At 46.0% G+C, this 12,289-nt stretch overlaps 1 protein-coding gene across 5 annotated transcripts in view; it reads left to right on the plus strand.

Annotated features, from left to right (window-relative positions):
* Positions 1–12,289, plus strand: part of LOC121532191 (ras association domain-containing protein 8-like) — a 53,671-nt gene that overhangs the window by 17,744 nt on the left and 23,638 nt on the right. Inside the window, exon 1 of one of the 5 annotated variants that reach the window (XM_041837972.2) lies at positions 320–756. The exons of 3 other annotated variants lie outside the window; for them this stretch is intronic. The gene's annotated coding sequence lies outside the window, so the exon portion shown is untranslated. Of the gene's footprint in view, positions 1–319; positions 757–2,235; positions 2,414–12,289 lie in introns of those variants that run through there. One more of the 5 variants, XM_041837969.2, reaches the window with a different exon arrangement.

Here is a 12,289-nt window from a genome sequence, read left to right on the forward strand (position 1 = left end):
AACACATGGAAACAACGTGTTTGACTCCATTCCATTAATTCCAGCCATTACAATGAGCCCGTCCTCCAATAGCTCCTCCCACCAGCCTCCGTGTGTGTGTGTGTGTGTGTGTGTGTGTGTGTGTGTGTGTGTGTGTGTGTGTGTGTGTGTGTGTGTGTGTGTGTGTGTAGCTGGTGTGAATATTGAGACCGTTGATTACAGCAAATGACACTGAGTGTGTTATTGAGAATGAACGAGGTAGGCAGTCAGAGGGGGAGAGAGAAGGAGAGAGAACACTCTTCTACTCCCACTACCTGGAGAGGGGGAGGGGCCTGCCCTGTCAGCAGCGTGTGTCAGGGCGGGGTGAAAGAGAGGGAGAGAGGGAGTGTGTGTTTCTGTATGACAGAAAGGGAAGGGTAGAGAGAGGGAGAGTTCAGCAGTCACTCAGATCTTCCTGAAGCAGCCATTGAACGTGTGACGGAGAGAAAGAGAGAAACAGAAGAAAAAAGAGAGAGAAAGGAAGAAAGAGAGAGACAGAGGAGTAGTCGACAGACAGACCTGTTTAATCTCCAGCCACCTCGTCTGACTCTGACCCCCGCTGGACTTTACCTCCCCTGACTCACTCACTCCCTCCCTCTTGCACTGGGACTACACTTCCTGATCCCTCTCTCCAGTGCTCGGAGAGAGTGGAATCTACCAGAGAGAAAGAGCGTGAGCGCGAGAGGGAGAGAGAGGGAGAGAGAGAGAGAGCAGTTAAGGAAGATATTTCCACACCTGGTGAGTGTGGCACATCTTGTTCTGGAAAAGTGTGTGTGTGTGTGTATGTTTGAGTGTGTGTGTGTGGAGTGAGTGAGTGTGTGTGTGTGTGTGTGTGTGTTTCAGTGAGTGTGTGTGTGTGTGAGGGACTTTATATGTGTGTGTGTGTGTGTGTTCAATGTCCCTGACCAGGCTACTGTGTCTTTAAATGTATCTGTTGCTGCTAGGCCCCCTCCTCTACAGCACCACTCTAACCTGTTAGAGGGAAGCTGTCTGCCCGTCCCGTGTGTGGACTTGTCTGTTTGTGCATGCATGCATGTGTGTGACAAGGCATGGTAAGGCCATGGGTATCTCTTCCACAGCCTGCACGTCACCCAGCTCTTTTTACTTTTGCAGATTAAAGATTAATTTATGGAGGGCACGCGCAGAGTTCACTCTCTGCCTATACAAAGCTTATTTAACTGTTAGCGTGCCACACATTCTAAAATATTAACTTATTATCCTAACCTGTGTGTGTGTGTGCACATTTTCATCCAACTGTCTCCTCAGTCAGTAGCTATGTTTCCATTAACTTGTTCAGTGATCTTTTGTTGTTGTCGACATTTAGAGAAGGTTTGCATAGAAAATAGATGTGACAATTGCCTACTGCAGTGCGTTTCCAACTATCTTGTGTCGATAACTACAGCTGGACGTAATGAAGGAGAGAGTGGAGAGTCCTCTGAGAGATGGCTGTGTTCACTGTGATGTTATATTGAATGTCCTTTTACTGCTTCACTACACATGGAGAAGCATGGACCCTTTTCTCTGCCTCTGTTTATGAATGGTGTGTGTGTGTGTGTGTGTGTGTGTGTGTGTGTGGGTGTGTGTGATTGTCAGAGGAGGCTGGTGGGAGGACGGGCACATTGTAATGGCTGGAATTGAATCAATGGAATGGTACCAAACACATGGAAACAACGTGTTTGACTCCATTCCATTAATTCCAGCCATTACAATGAGCCCGTCCTCCAATAGCTCCTCCCACCAGCCTCCGTGTGTGTGTGTGTGTGTGTGTGTGTGTGTGTGTGTGTGTGTGTGTGTGTGTGTGTGTGTGTAGCTGGTGTGAATATTGAGACCGTTGATTACAGCAAATGACACTGAGTGTGTTATTGAGAATGAACGAGGTAGGCAGTCAGAGGGGGAGAGAGAAGGAGAGAGAACACTCTTCTACTCCCACTACCTGGAGAGGGGGAGGGGCCTGCCCTGTCAGCAGCGTGTGTCAGGGCGGGGTGAAAGAGAGGGAGAGAGGGAGTGTGTGTTTCTGTATGACAGAAAGGGAAGGGTAGAGAGAGGGAGAGTTCAGCAGTCACTCAGATCTTCCTGAAGCAGCCATTGAACGTGTGACGGAGAGAAAGAGAGAAACAGAAGAAAAAAGAGAGAGAAAGGAAGAAAGAGAGAGACAGAGGAGTAGTCGACAGACAGACCTGTTTAATCTCCAGCCACCTCGTCTGACTCTGACCCCGCTGGACTTTACCTCCCCTGACTCACTCACTCCCTCCCTCTTGCACTGGGACTACACTTCCTGATCCCTCTCTCCAGTGCTCGGAGAGAGTGGAATCTACCAGAGAGAAAGAGCGTGAGCGCGAGAGGGAGAGAGAGGGAGAGAGAGAGAGAGCAGTTAAGGAAGATATTTCCACACCTGGTGAGTGTGGCACATCTTGTTCTGGAAAAGTGTGTGTGTGTGTGTATGTTTGAGTGTGTGTGTGTGAGTGAGTGAGTGTGTGTGTGTGTGTGTGTGTGTTTCAGTGAGTGTGTGTGTGTGTGAGGGACTTTATATGTGTGTGTGTGTGTGTTCAATGTCCCTGACCAGGCTACTGTGTCTTTAAATGTATCTGTTGCTGCTAGGCCCCCTCCTCTACAGCACCACTCTAACCTGTTAGAGGGAAGCTGTCTGCCCGTCCCGTGTGTGGACTTGTCTGTTTGTGCATGCATGCATGTGTGTGACAAGGCATGGTAAGGCCATGGGTATCTCTTCCACAGCCTGCACGTCACCCAGCTCTTTTTACTTTTGCAGATTAAAGATTAATTTATGGAGGGCACGCGCAGAGTTCACTCTCTGCCTATACAAAGCTTATTTAACTGTTAGCGTGCCACACATTCTAAAATATTAACTTATTATCCTAACCTGTGTGTGTGTGTGCACATTTTCATCCAACTGTCTCCTCAGTCAGTAGCTATGTTTCCATTAACTTGTTCAGTGATCTTTTGTTGTTGTCGACATTTAGAGAAGGTTTGCATAGAAAATAGATGTGACAATTGCCTACTGCAGTGCGTTTCCAACTATCTTGTGTCGATAACTACAGCTGGACGTAATGAAGGAGAGAGTGGAGAGTCCTCTGAGAGATGGCTGTGTTCACTGTGATGTTATATTGAATGTCCTTTTACTGCTTCACTACACATGGAGAAGCATGGACCCTTTTCTCTGCCTCTGTTTATGAATGGTGTGTGTGTGTGTGTGTGTGTGTGTGTGTGTGTGTGTGTGTGTGTCTAGCGGTAAATTAATGTAATGTAGTCTTGCTGAGTGCAGTTAGTTTAATGTAACTGATGATGTGGGTGTATGAAGTGGCTCTGCCTGTCGTTGGTTATCACGACGAGACCTAGGCTACCTACTGCAGGTGGTCTCAAAGCAACAGTATGGGAATGTTTTCATGAGGGAAAGTCTTACTTGTTTCTTGTCTAGGTGTGTTTGAGAGAGTGAAGGTGTGTGCGTGTATGTGTGTAATGTGATGGACAGACAGTGTGTGATCTATCAGGAAGGAGAGTGCACTGTGTGATAAAAGATTGATCCAGTGCTGCTCTCCTCATGTGCACTCTCCTGCCTCTTTCACACACACACACACACACACACACACACAGACACACACAGACACACACAGACACCTGTATATGACTCCCGAGTGGCGCAGTGGTCTAAGGCACTGCATCACAGTGCTAGCTGTGCCACTACAGATCCTGGTTCGAGTCCAGGCTCTGTCGCAGCCGGCCGCGACCTGGAGACCCATGGGCGGCGCACAATTGCTCCAGCGTCGTCCAAAGTAGGGGAGGGTTTGGCCGGCAGGGATGTGGGTTCGTTTCCCACGGGGGCCAGTATGAAAAAAATATATAAAAAAATAAAAAATGTATGCATTCACTAACTGTAAGTCGCTCTGGATAAGAGTGTCTGCTAAATGACTAAAATGTAAAATGTAAAAAAATGTATATTTCCTTATTCCAATAGCTATCTCTCTCTCTTTCTCCTCTCTTGCTCTCTCACTCTCTCCTATGCTCTATGGCCAGTTTGACTTGCAGAAGTAACTCCCTCAGTCCCTTCAATAAGCCACTTTTACATGGCTTTGACATGTTCACCCGGGCCCTAACTGGATGGCAGGAACCAATAGCTTCCATTCTGTTTGTTTCTGGAGGGAAATGTTTGATACCAATTGCTGCTTGTTTGCCTTCAGTCAACCAGTTAGGGAGAAGTTCTAATGGAAAGTCCCTGGCAGTTTTGACTGTGGTCATTTAGTCCGGCAGTGAAAGATAACCTTCTGGGCCCTCTGAAAACCTCTAGATCAGAGGTCAGACTACATCCTGAAAACACACACACCTCATGATTTGTTGCTACTGACAACAAAGTATAACTGGGTGATGGGGATTTGTGCTTCACCCCTGGCCCTGTCTGTTTCTTACTGCTTCACCTCTTTCACCCTGACTTGTGTGTATTCTGTCAAACCCGCTTGGCCTCAGACTTCTAGGTTGACCTATGTGACCCTGACCTGTTAGAGTTGACAGTGTTGCCAAGCCTCCGGACACCTGTGGACGTGGAGACGAGGGGGTGTGTGTGGTGCGTGTAATGAGATTTATCTTGACGCAACCTGTCTCCTCAGCACTGTCTTGTGACCGTGGCAACGCGAACATCCCACAATCCCCTAGGAGTCGTGTGACGCCAGGCATAGACATTGCAATGGGGTGTTGTGTTTGAGGTGCCGGGTTGACTCACAGCATCTTACAAAACCGTAAATAATGCTGGTCTCTCTGCCAGGGGAGGGCCTGAATACGCACACGTACACACATACACACACAGGGGCCTGAGAGAGGGGCTTTTGGCGCCAAGCAGAAGGCAAGCTGTGAAGGTTTCCAAATCTATGACTTTGAGGGAGTAGAGGCAGGTGTTCTTGGCAGAGACTTGCCTCCAATCAGAGTTGGAAGACGTTGCCTTAAACTGATATCTATTATCTGTGAACATCATAGAAGTAGGTCAAAGTTGCCTCCAAGAACAGGTAATAGAAGCTCAAATCTAACTTCGACAGTCCTCTTAAGATGGACCATTAGGAGGGATACTAGGCCAAAACAGACCGAAAAATCAGCACCTAGGGGCATTTTCTCATCCTATAGTACATGGTGACCTCCAGGGCAGCCTCCGTCCACTGATGCACACAGACACAGTCAGACTGGGTGGCATTCCTCAGGTCAGGGACTGTGTACTTTCAACACAGTCTCAGCACACTCGGGTACTTCACTTTCACAGCTCAGGATCTGTCATGGGTGAAGAAGACATGTCGTCACTTTGAACAGTGTTCTCTTTGGTTCTTATAGCTGTATGTAAACCCCTATGCTCACCACAATGTGATGACAAAGATCTCCCTGTCATGGAGATGAATGGATAAGGCCCTGTTCTCAGTGTCTTGACTCATCTCTTTAAGTTAGGGCAGGTGTTTTACATTGGCCTTTTCACACCGACATGAACACTGACATATGTTCTCCTCTTGACTTGTGATACTGCTCTGTGGACTGTGGACTGGTTGTACCACCATAAACACATTGTTTGGAGAGTTTCTCTTTGAAATATTGAAAGGTGTCCAAGCTGTGTGTGTGGTAAAGAAGATTCTGAATGGATACCAGGCAGTAGAGGTCTTCACGGATCCACCTGTACCTGAATACCCGATCCGGGACCCAGAATTCTAAATAATGTCAAGGATCTGGGTCGGATCTGATATGATTGTCACGGGTCTCAGGTATGTGTAATTTTAACTGACTTTTCCGGAAGGGCCCGTGCATTTCCGAATGAGTCTGCTGCAGTAGAGAGCGAGAAAGAGAGACATGTTATCATTTATGCTGCTGCTGCTGCTTTTCACGAGAGTGGAGCGTTGTTGTTGGCCAATCATAAGTCTCAAAGTGGCAATAGGCTACAGTCATAGAGCCTCGCTCCGTGTGTGGCAAAAGTTAAGAGATATCTAATGGAATTAAAATGACGGAATGAAAAGTTAAAGGAGAAGGATCGGCTACAACGACCAAGAGCCAACATGTAGGCAGGCTGCTACTTAATATTCTGAATGCAGTTGTTGCTATTTGTAACTGTAGGATGAGAAAGAGCATGCACTGCAGTCTGTTAGCCTAGCTAGCTAACGTTAGTTAGCTTAACTAGCTTCTCGTCCCGGTTTGATGCAGTCCAAGACAGGTACTACGTAATCATATTTGATGATAAATAACCTAGCTATGGCAGCTATTAGTCTACTATAGCGCGAGTCGGCTCAGTTGGTTACTGTCTCTTGTCTCTCCCTCCCACCACCCTGCTCCCCATGTCACTTGCTCACAGTACTGCCCCTCCCCCGCCTGCTAGAGTGGCACCTCTCTCCATCCTCTCACGCATTATCAACTCTGGTTAATAAAGTAGCTTAAAAAATGCATTTACTGCTGCTTTCCTCACTCTTATCGGACCGGGGTTGGTCCGACCAGGTTTATACGGAACGGGTCAAGTTGTCCTCGGTTCCGTTTGGAACGAGTCTCTATATTAAATGTTTTTATTTATGCATATCGGTCTGGGTGGGAAAACCCCAGGTCCATTTCGGAATGGGGTCCCAATTTTTTAGACCTCTACCAGGCACACACAAAGCAGAGCTTAACCCCTCCCTCCCCCACTCCTCCCTCATCTGTGTGCCCCCTCCCCTCAACAGCCTGGCTAGTGTCAACTATGGAGCCCTGACTGAGTGCGACTGTGCGTGTGTGTGTGTGTTGATGGTAAGGGGGGTGAACGGGAGGTTTCCAGGGCTGGACAGAGCAAGGCAGATATATGTCCCTGATCCAGTAAAGTATCTGGGATATTAGGAATCCCACCGTAAATCTACCCCTCCACCCCTTCACCCCTCCACTTAGAGAGCAATAATCGTTACTCGTCCCCCAGTTTAATGAGAGCGAGAGTTGTGGCTGACACCTCCCCATGAGTGGCCTTAGCCCTTCTTAGCCCTATAGATCCCCACTGCATGACCCACACCAACCACACTCAATACTACCTTCATAGCATCCATAAACATCCACATACTCTGCTCCCCTCACACCATACACCTTCTGCACCTAAACCCATATCTTACTCCTCCCTCAACCTGACCTCTGCCCTTACCTTCAGTCAGCTCACTGCATGCTTTCACAACAAACATTCCTCAGGGTGTATGAATCCCCTGTTTAAAGTACAGATCTCACATAAAGACACACACACTCACACACACACACTGTTTGCCCTTATCACACTCTCCCAGGGCTAGTCACTCTCTCCCTAGGTCAATATTAGGTGTGTGTGTGAGAAGAGGTTTGCATACCACTGACCTTAACCATGGAGCCACATGTTAATCTACAACACCTGTTTATTACCTAACCTGTGTATTACATTGACAAATGTTTCACTAGTGTTCAGGAGAATAAATATAGTAGAAGAAGAAATGGAGCTGTAGGAAACTAAGACGTTGTAATGTAATGGAATAGAGCTGGCTGTTGGTTGACTACAGTATCCCTTGCATGGCCCCAAGTTAGAACAAATATTTCCCTAGTGTTAGGGAGAAGGAATGGAACTAGATGAGTTCAGTTTAACAGTTTAATTTAAACCAGTGTTGAAGGGACTGCGTTTGTTATTGTTAACTATCCATTGCATGGAGAGGGAGACTTGGGAGGTAGCCTAACTGGGTGGAATGCAGCACAGATCTCATCTGTTAAAACGTTAATCCAGCCCACAACTCCTTGTTTTGCATTTGGAGTCATATATTTTTACTGTCTGTCCAGCCCTGTTAAAGTATGCACACCTGCACTAGTCTGGACTGGATCCTAAAGACTCTCCCACTGTTGTTTGGTTTTAGGCTATAGACAGTGGTGTAGTGGAGGGTAAACACAACTAAACGCAGTTTACCCACCATTTGTTTTTGCACGACAACAAGCGTTTATTTTTTCACCGCGACCGGTGATCAGAGTTTACCCACCTATTTTTTACCACTACATCACTGGCTATAGACAACTCTTAACTTAGTATTTGGGGTTTAACATATAACACTTGAAATGGGTATCATTTGGAACATTTTGGAGCGTACTGCTGGAACATTGAATCCCAAAAAGGAAAACAAAAAAGCATGATTCAATTATTGATGTCAGTGTAGGCAATGGGAATGTGTGAAAATTACTCCTCAGCCTGAAGTGGCCCTACTTGCGCCAGCGAATAGTTAGCTTTTCGAGTAGCGCTGACTGGTAAGAAGCTTCAAGAGGGCGGTCACGTGTGTTTGCGAGGCAGACGTCTTGGGTTCGAGCCTCGGTGTGAGCCGAATCAGGAGGAAGCGGTACTCGCTAAGCAAGCAGCGTGACGTCCTTTACATTAGCAGACATTGAAAGAGCCTTAAATTACTAATGAGACCAGCCCAGTGCTACTGGAGACCGAGACGCACGCACACACAGATGAGACTAGAACAGGGCCTACGAATATAACTGTCTTCAGTGCAATTTAAGGATACCAACTTTCAGTCAGTCTTGTAATTGCATTTGATTCTGAGTTTGGACATATAAAGTTTGTATGTGAAAACTACTTCTAAAAAGCATACATTCAGTTGTTCTGAACTCACTAAACTCGTGCTAAAGAGGGAGGCTCGCTCGGCTGGTGCTAGAACATGCGCAGATCAAATACACCTCTGGACCTCTGATTAAGCTGTTTAAGATGTCCTAATAATTAGAAAGATTGCTCAGAAAACCAGGTGTTTTAATCGGTGTAGGTTTACTTCGATTTTGATCTTATGCTGATTTAAGATAAGCAGAGTAAGGTGTTTACATGACTATTGCATAATCTGCCTACTGCCATAATCAGTTTAATATCAAATTATTATTGTGCATGTAAACATACTCAATGACTTTAGGCAGAAACCTAGCATCATGATCTAATGTTCTCTTCTCAGTGATTCATATTCAGCCACTTCTCCCATCTTGTTGTGTTTAATCCTTTGTGTGTAGGGGTGTAACCTTGACCAAACCCACCGCTCGCTACATCTTGCGGTTTTGGTGTCACAGTTCGGTTTCGGCACAGCAGGAAAATTAAATGGCAACAGTTACTGTAGTTCATTTTTATTTATTTAAGAAAATACAATGTGTTGGTATTCCTGATTCCATATATGATCATGAGTCATAATGCCTGATGAAAGCCCAATCAGGAATACTATCACTTCGTATTTTCTTAAATGAAAACACATGATTACTCATCAATAACAACACTAAAATAAAGTGCAATATGCGTGTGAAATCAACATGTAAACATAGATCAGACATTGTATAGCCTATGCGTTTAATGTTTTCTTACAAAGAGAAAAAGATGCGCACTTGTGTGACTACTCATAAAGGGGGCGTGTCTGTAGCACGATACTTGTCATCTCCCACTCTGGGGTAATGTGATGGCCTGTCACTAAGTAGCTTTCTGTAGCCCTGGAGGTCCATCCATCTGTATTAAGCGCAACACAGAGTGCATTGGTCAATTCATTGACAACTTCAGATTTAGCTTTCTTATATAGAGTGGGTACTACCTGTTTGCTGAAATGGGTGCGAGAGGGCGAAGTTCGTGACGTGCCTCGAGCACTTTCACAAGGTGCTGACACCCCCTATTCTCAACCACCAAGAATTGGTGCATATCCACGGCTATAAACATACCTATCACTCTTGTAATTTTTGGGGCCAGGTCAGAATCAGCTGCGAAAGGCTGCTTGAATGTAAAGGGGAGACCAAGTTGTGTTGTTTTTCTCCAGTGGTAGGAATACCGGGGTGATGTCGGCGTAAATGTGTCAACATGTTTGAGATGTTGGCAGCTGCATAGGCTATTCTCGTTTAGCAGTGGCTACATAGTACTGTTAACGCTGTCCATTGCCGTTGTAATCTACTGGGAAGCCAACATTTTCCCCAACTGGATATTTAAACGATGATGGGATATTTAAACGATGATGGAGAATCCTCCTGTTTTATTGACTCCATCACTTGCCATTGTACAGAACTAGTGCCCAACTGCACCTCGCAAAAGGACAGTTTGAAATGCGGCAATTAAGATTAGAATTGTAATTACAACGTGCGCATAGTTGTTTAAACGGAATAGCCTGAAATGTTTTTTTTTTCAGCTCCGATTTACTCAAAAGGCATACAACGCAGCATATGCATAGCCTATAGGCCTAGTGTTTAATTTTTTTATTATATTTTGAATGTATTTATTTGGGTTCACGGTGCGATACGTGTACCGTTACACCCCTAAGTGTGTGTGTGTGTGTGTGTGTGTTCTGCTTTCGTGTGCACTCTGAGTGTGTGTGTGTGTGTGTGTGTGCACTCAATGAGTGTGTGCGTGCGTGTGATCTCGACTCCCTGCCAGGCCTGCAGTAGTGCTGAGTCAGGTAGAGAGTGTATAATTACTCATAGAGGTGCCCATCAGCAGTCTGTGGCTGTAGCCTAGGGAAAAGGGATATCTACTCAGTTGCACAACTGAATGCATTGAACCGAAATGTGTCTTCCGCATTTAACCATCTGAATCAGAGAGGTGAGGGGGGCTGCCTTGATTGACATCCACATCGTCGGCGCCCAGGGAGCAGTTGTTATTCAGGGGTTAACTGCTTTGCTTAAGGGCAGAAAGGCAGATTGTTTTCTACTTGATGACTCTGGGATTCGAACCAGCAACCTTTTGACTACTGGCCCAATGCTCTTAACCACTTAACAACACAGCCTCCTGTTCTCTGTAGAGCTCAGTAGCCACACCAGTCAGTCCTCTCTGTCTCTCAAGGAGCTGAGTAACGATTACGAGGCTAAGTCCTCTTCTCTGTTCTAAAACCCCACAGGGGACCATGTAAACTATACAGCACGCAAAATTTTTGTAAATAAATGAAGAGGACAATAGAAGGTTACTCATTGTGGCTCAGCCCTATGCAGCCCTTTTACTGAGAGAAATACATGACTGGCCTAGTTTACATGGTCCCCTGTAGCTCAGTTGGTAGAGCATGGCGCTTGCAACGCCAGGGTTGTGGGTTCGTTTCCCACAGGGGGCCAGTATGAAAATGTATGGACTCACTAACTGTAAGTCACTCTGGATAAGAGCGTCTGCTAAATGACTAAAATGTAAAATGAGTGAATAAAGTGTTTATCTAGTTAGAGCAGTTGTGGTAGAACTGGAAGGAATGGCGGCCAAAGGAGGTGTTGGCTTTGGGGATGACCAGTGAGATATACCTGCTGGAGCGCATACTACGGGTGGGTGTTGCTATGGTGACCAATGAGCTAAGATAAGGCGGGGATTTGCCTAGCAGTGATTTATAGATGGCCTGGAGCCAGTGGGTTTGGCGACGAATATGTAGTGAGGACCAGCCAACAAGAGCGTACAGGTCACAGTGGTGGGTAGTATATGGGGCTTTGGTGACAAAACGGATGGCACTGTGATAGACTACATCCAATTTGCTGAGTAGAGTGTTGGAGGCTATTTTGTAAATGACATCGCCGAAGTCAAGGATCGGTAGGATAGTCAGTTTTACGAGGGCATGTTTGGCAGCATGAGTGAATGAGGCTTTGTTGCGAAATAGGAAGCCGATTCTAGATTTAACTTTGGATTGGAGATGCTTAATGTGAGTCTGGAAGGAGAGTTTACAGTCTAACCAGACACCTAGGTATTTGTAGTTGTCCACATACTCTAGGTCAGACCCGTCGAGAGTAGTGATTCTAGTCGGGTGGGCGGGTGCCAGCAGCGTTCGATTGAAGAGCATGCATTTAGTTTTACTAGTGTTTAAGAGCAGTTGGAGGCTACGGAAGGAGTGTTGTATGGCATTGAAGCTCGTTTGGAGGTTTGTTAACACAGTGTCCAATGAAGGGCCAGATGTATACAAAATGGTGTCGTCTGGGTAGAGGTGGATCTGAGAGTCACCAGCAACAAAAGCGACATCATTGATATACACAGAGAAAAGAGTCGACCCAAGAATTGAAGAGCTGGTGGCCAGGGTAGTGGTAGCCAGGTGGAAAGCATGGCCAGCCGTAGCAACATGCTTGTAGAAATTCTCGATTATTGTAGATTTATCGGTGGTGATAGTGTTTCCTAGCCTCAGTGCAGTGGGCAGCTGAGAGGAGGTGCTCTTACTCTCCATGGACTTTACAGTGTCCCAAAACTTTTTGGAGTTGGTGCTACAGGATGCAAATTTCTGTTTCCTAACTGCTTGTGTATATTGGTTCCTAACTTCCCTGAAAAGTTGCATATCGCGGGGGATATTTGATGCTAATGCAGTATGCCACAGGA

The sequence above is a fragment of the Coregonus clupeaformis genome, chromosome 19, assembly GCF_020615455.1.
Source record: "Coregonus clupeaformis isolate EN_2021a chromosome 19, ASM2061545v1, whole genome shotgun sequence".
Taxonomy (NCBI): domain Eukaryota; kingdom Metazoa; phylum Chordata; class Actinopteri; order Salmoniformes; family Salmonidae; genus Coregonus; species Coregonus clupeaformis.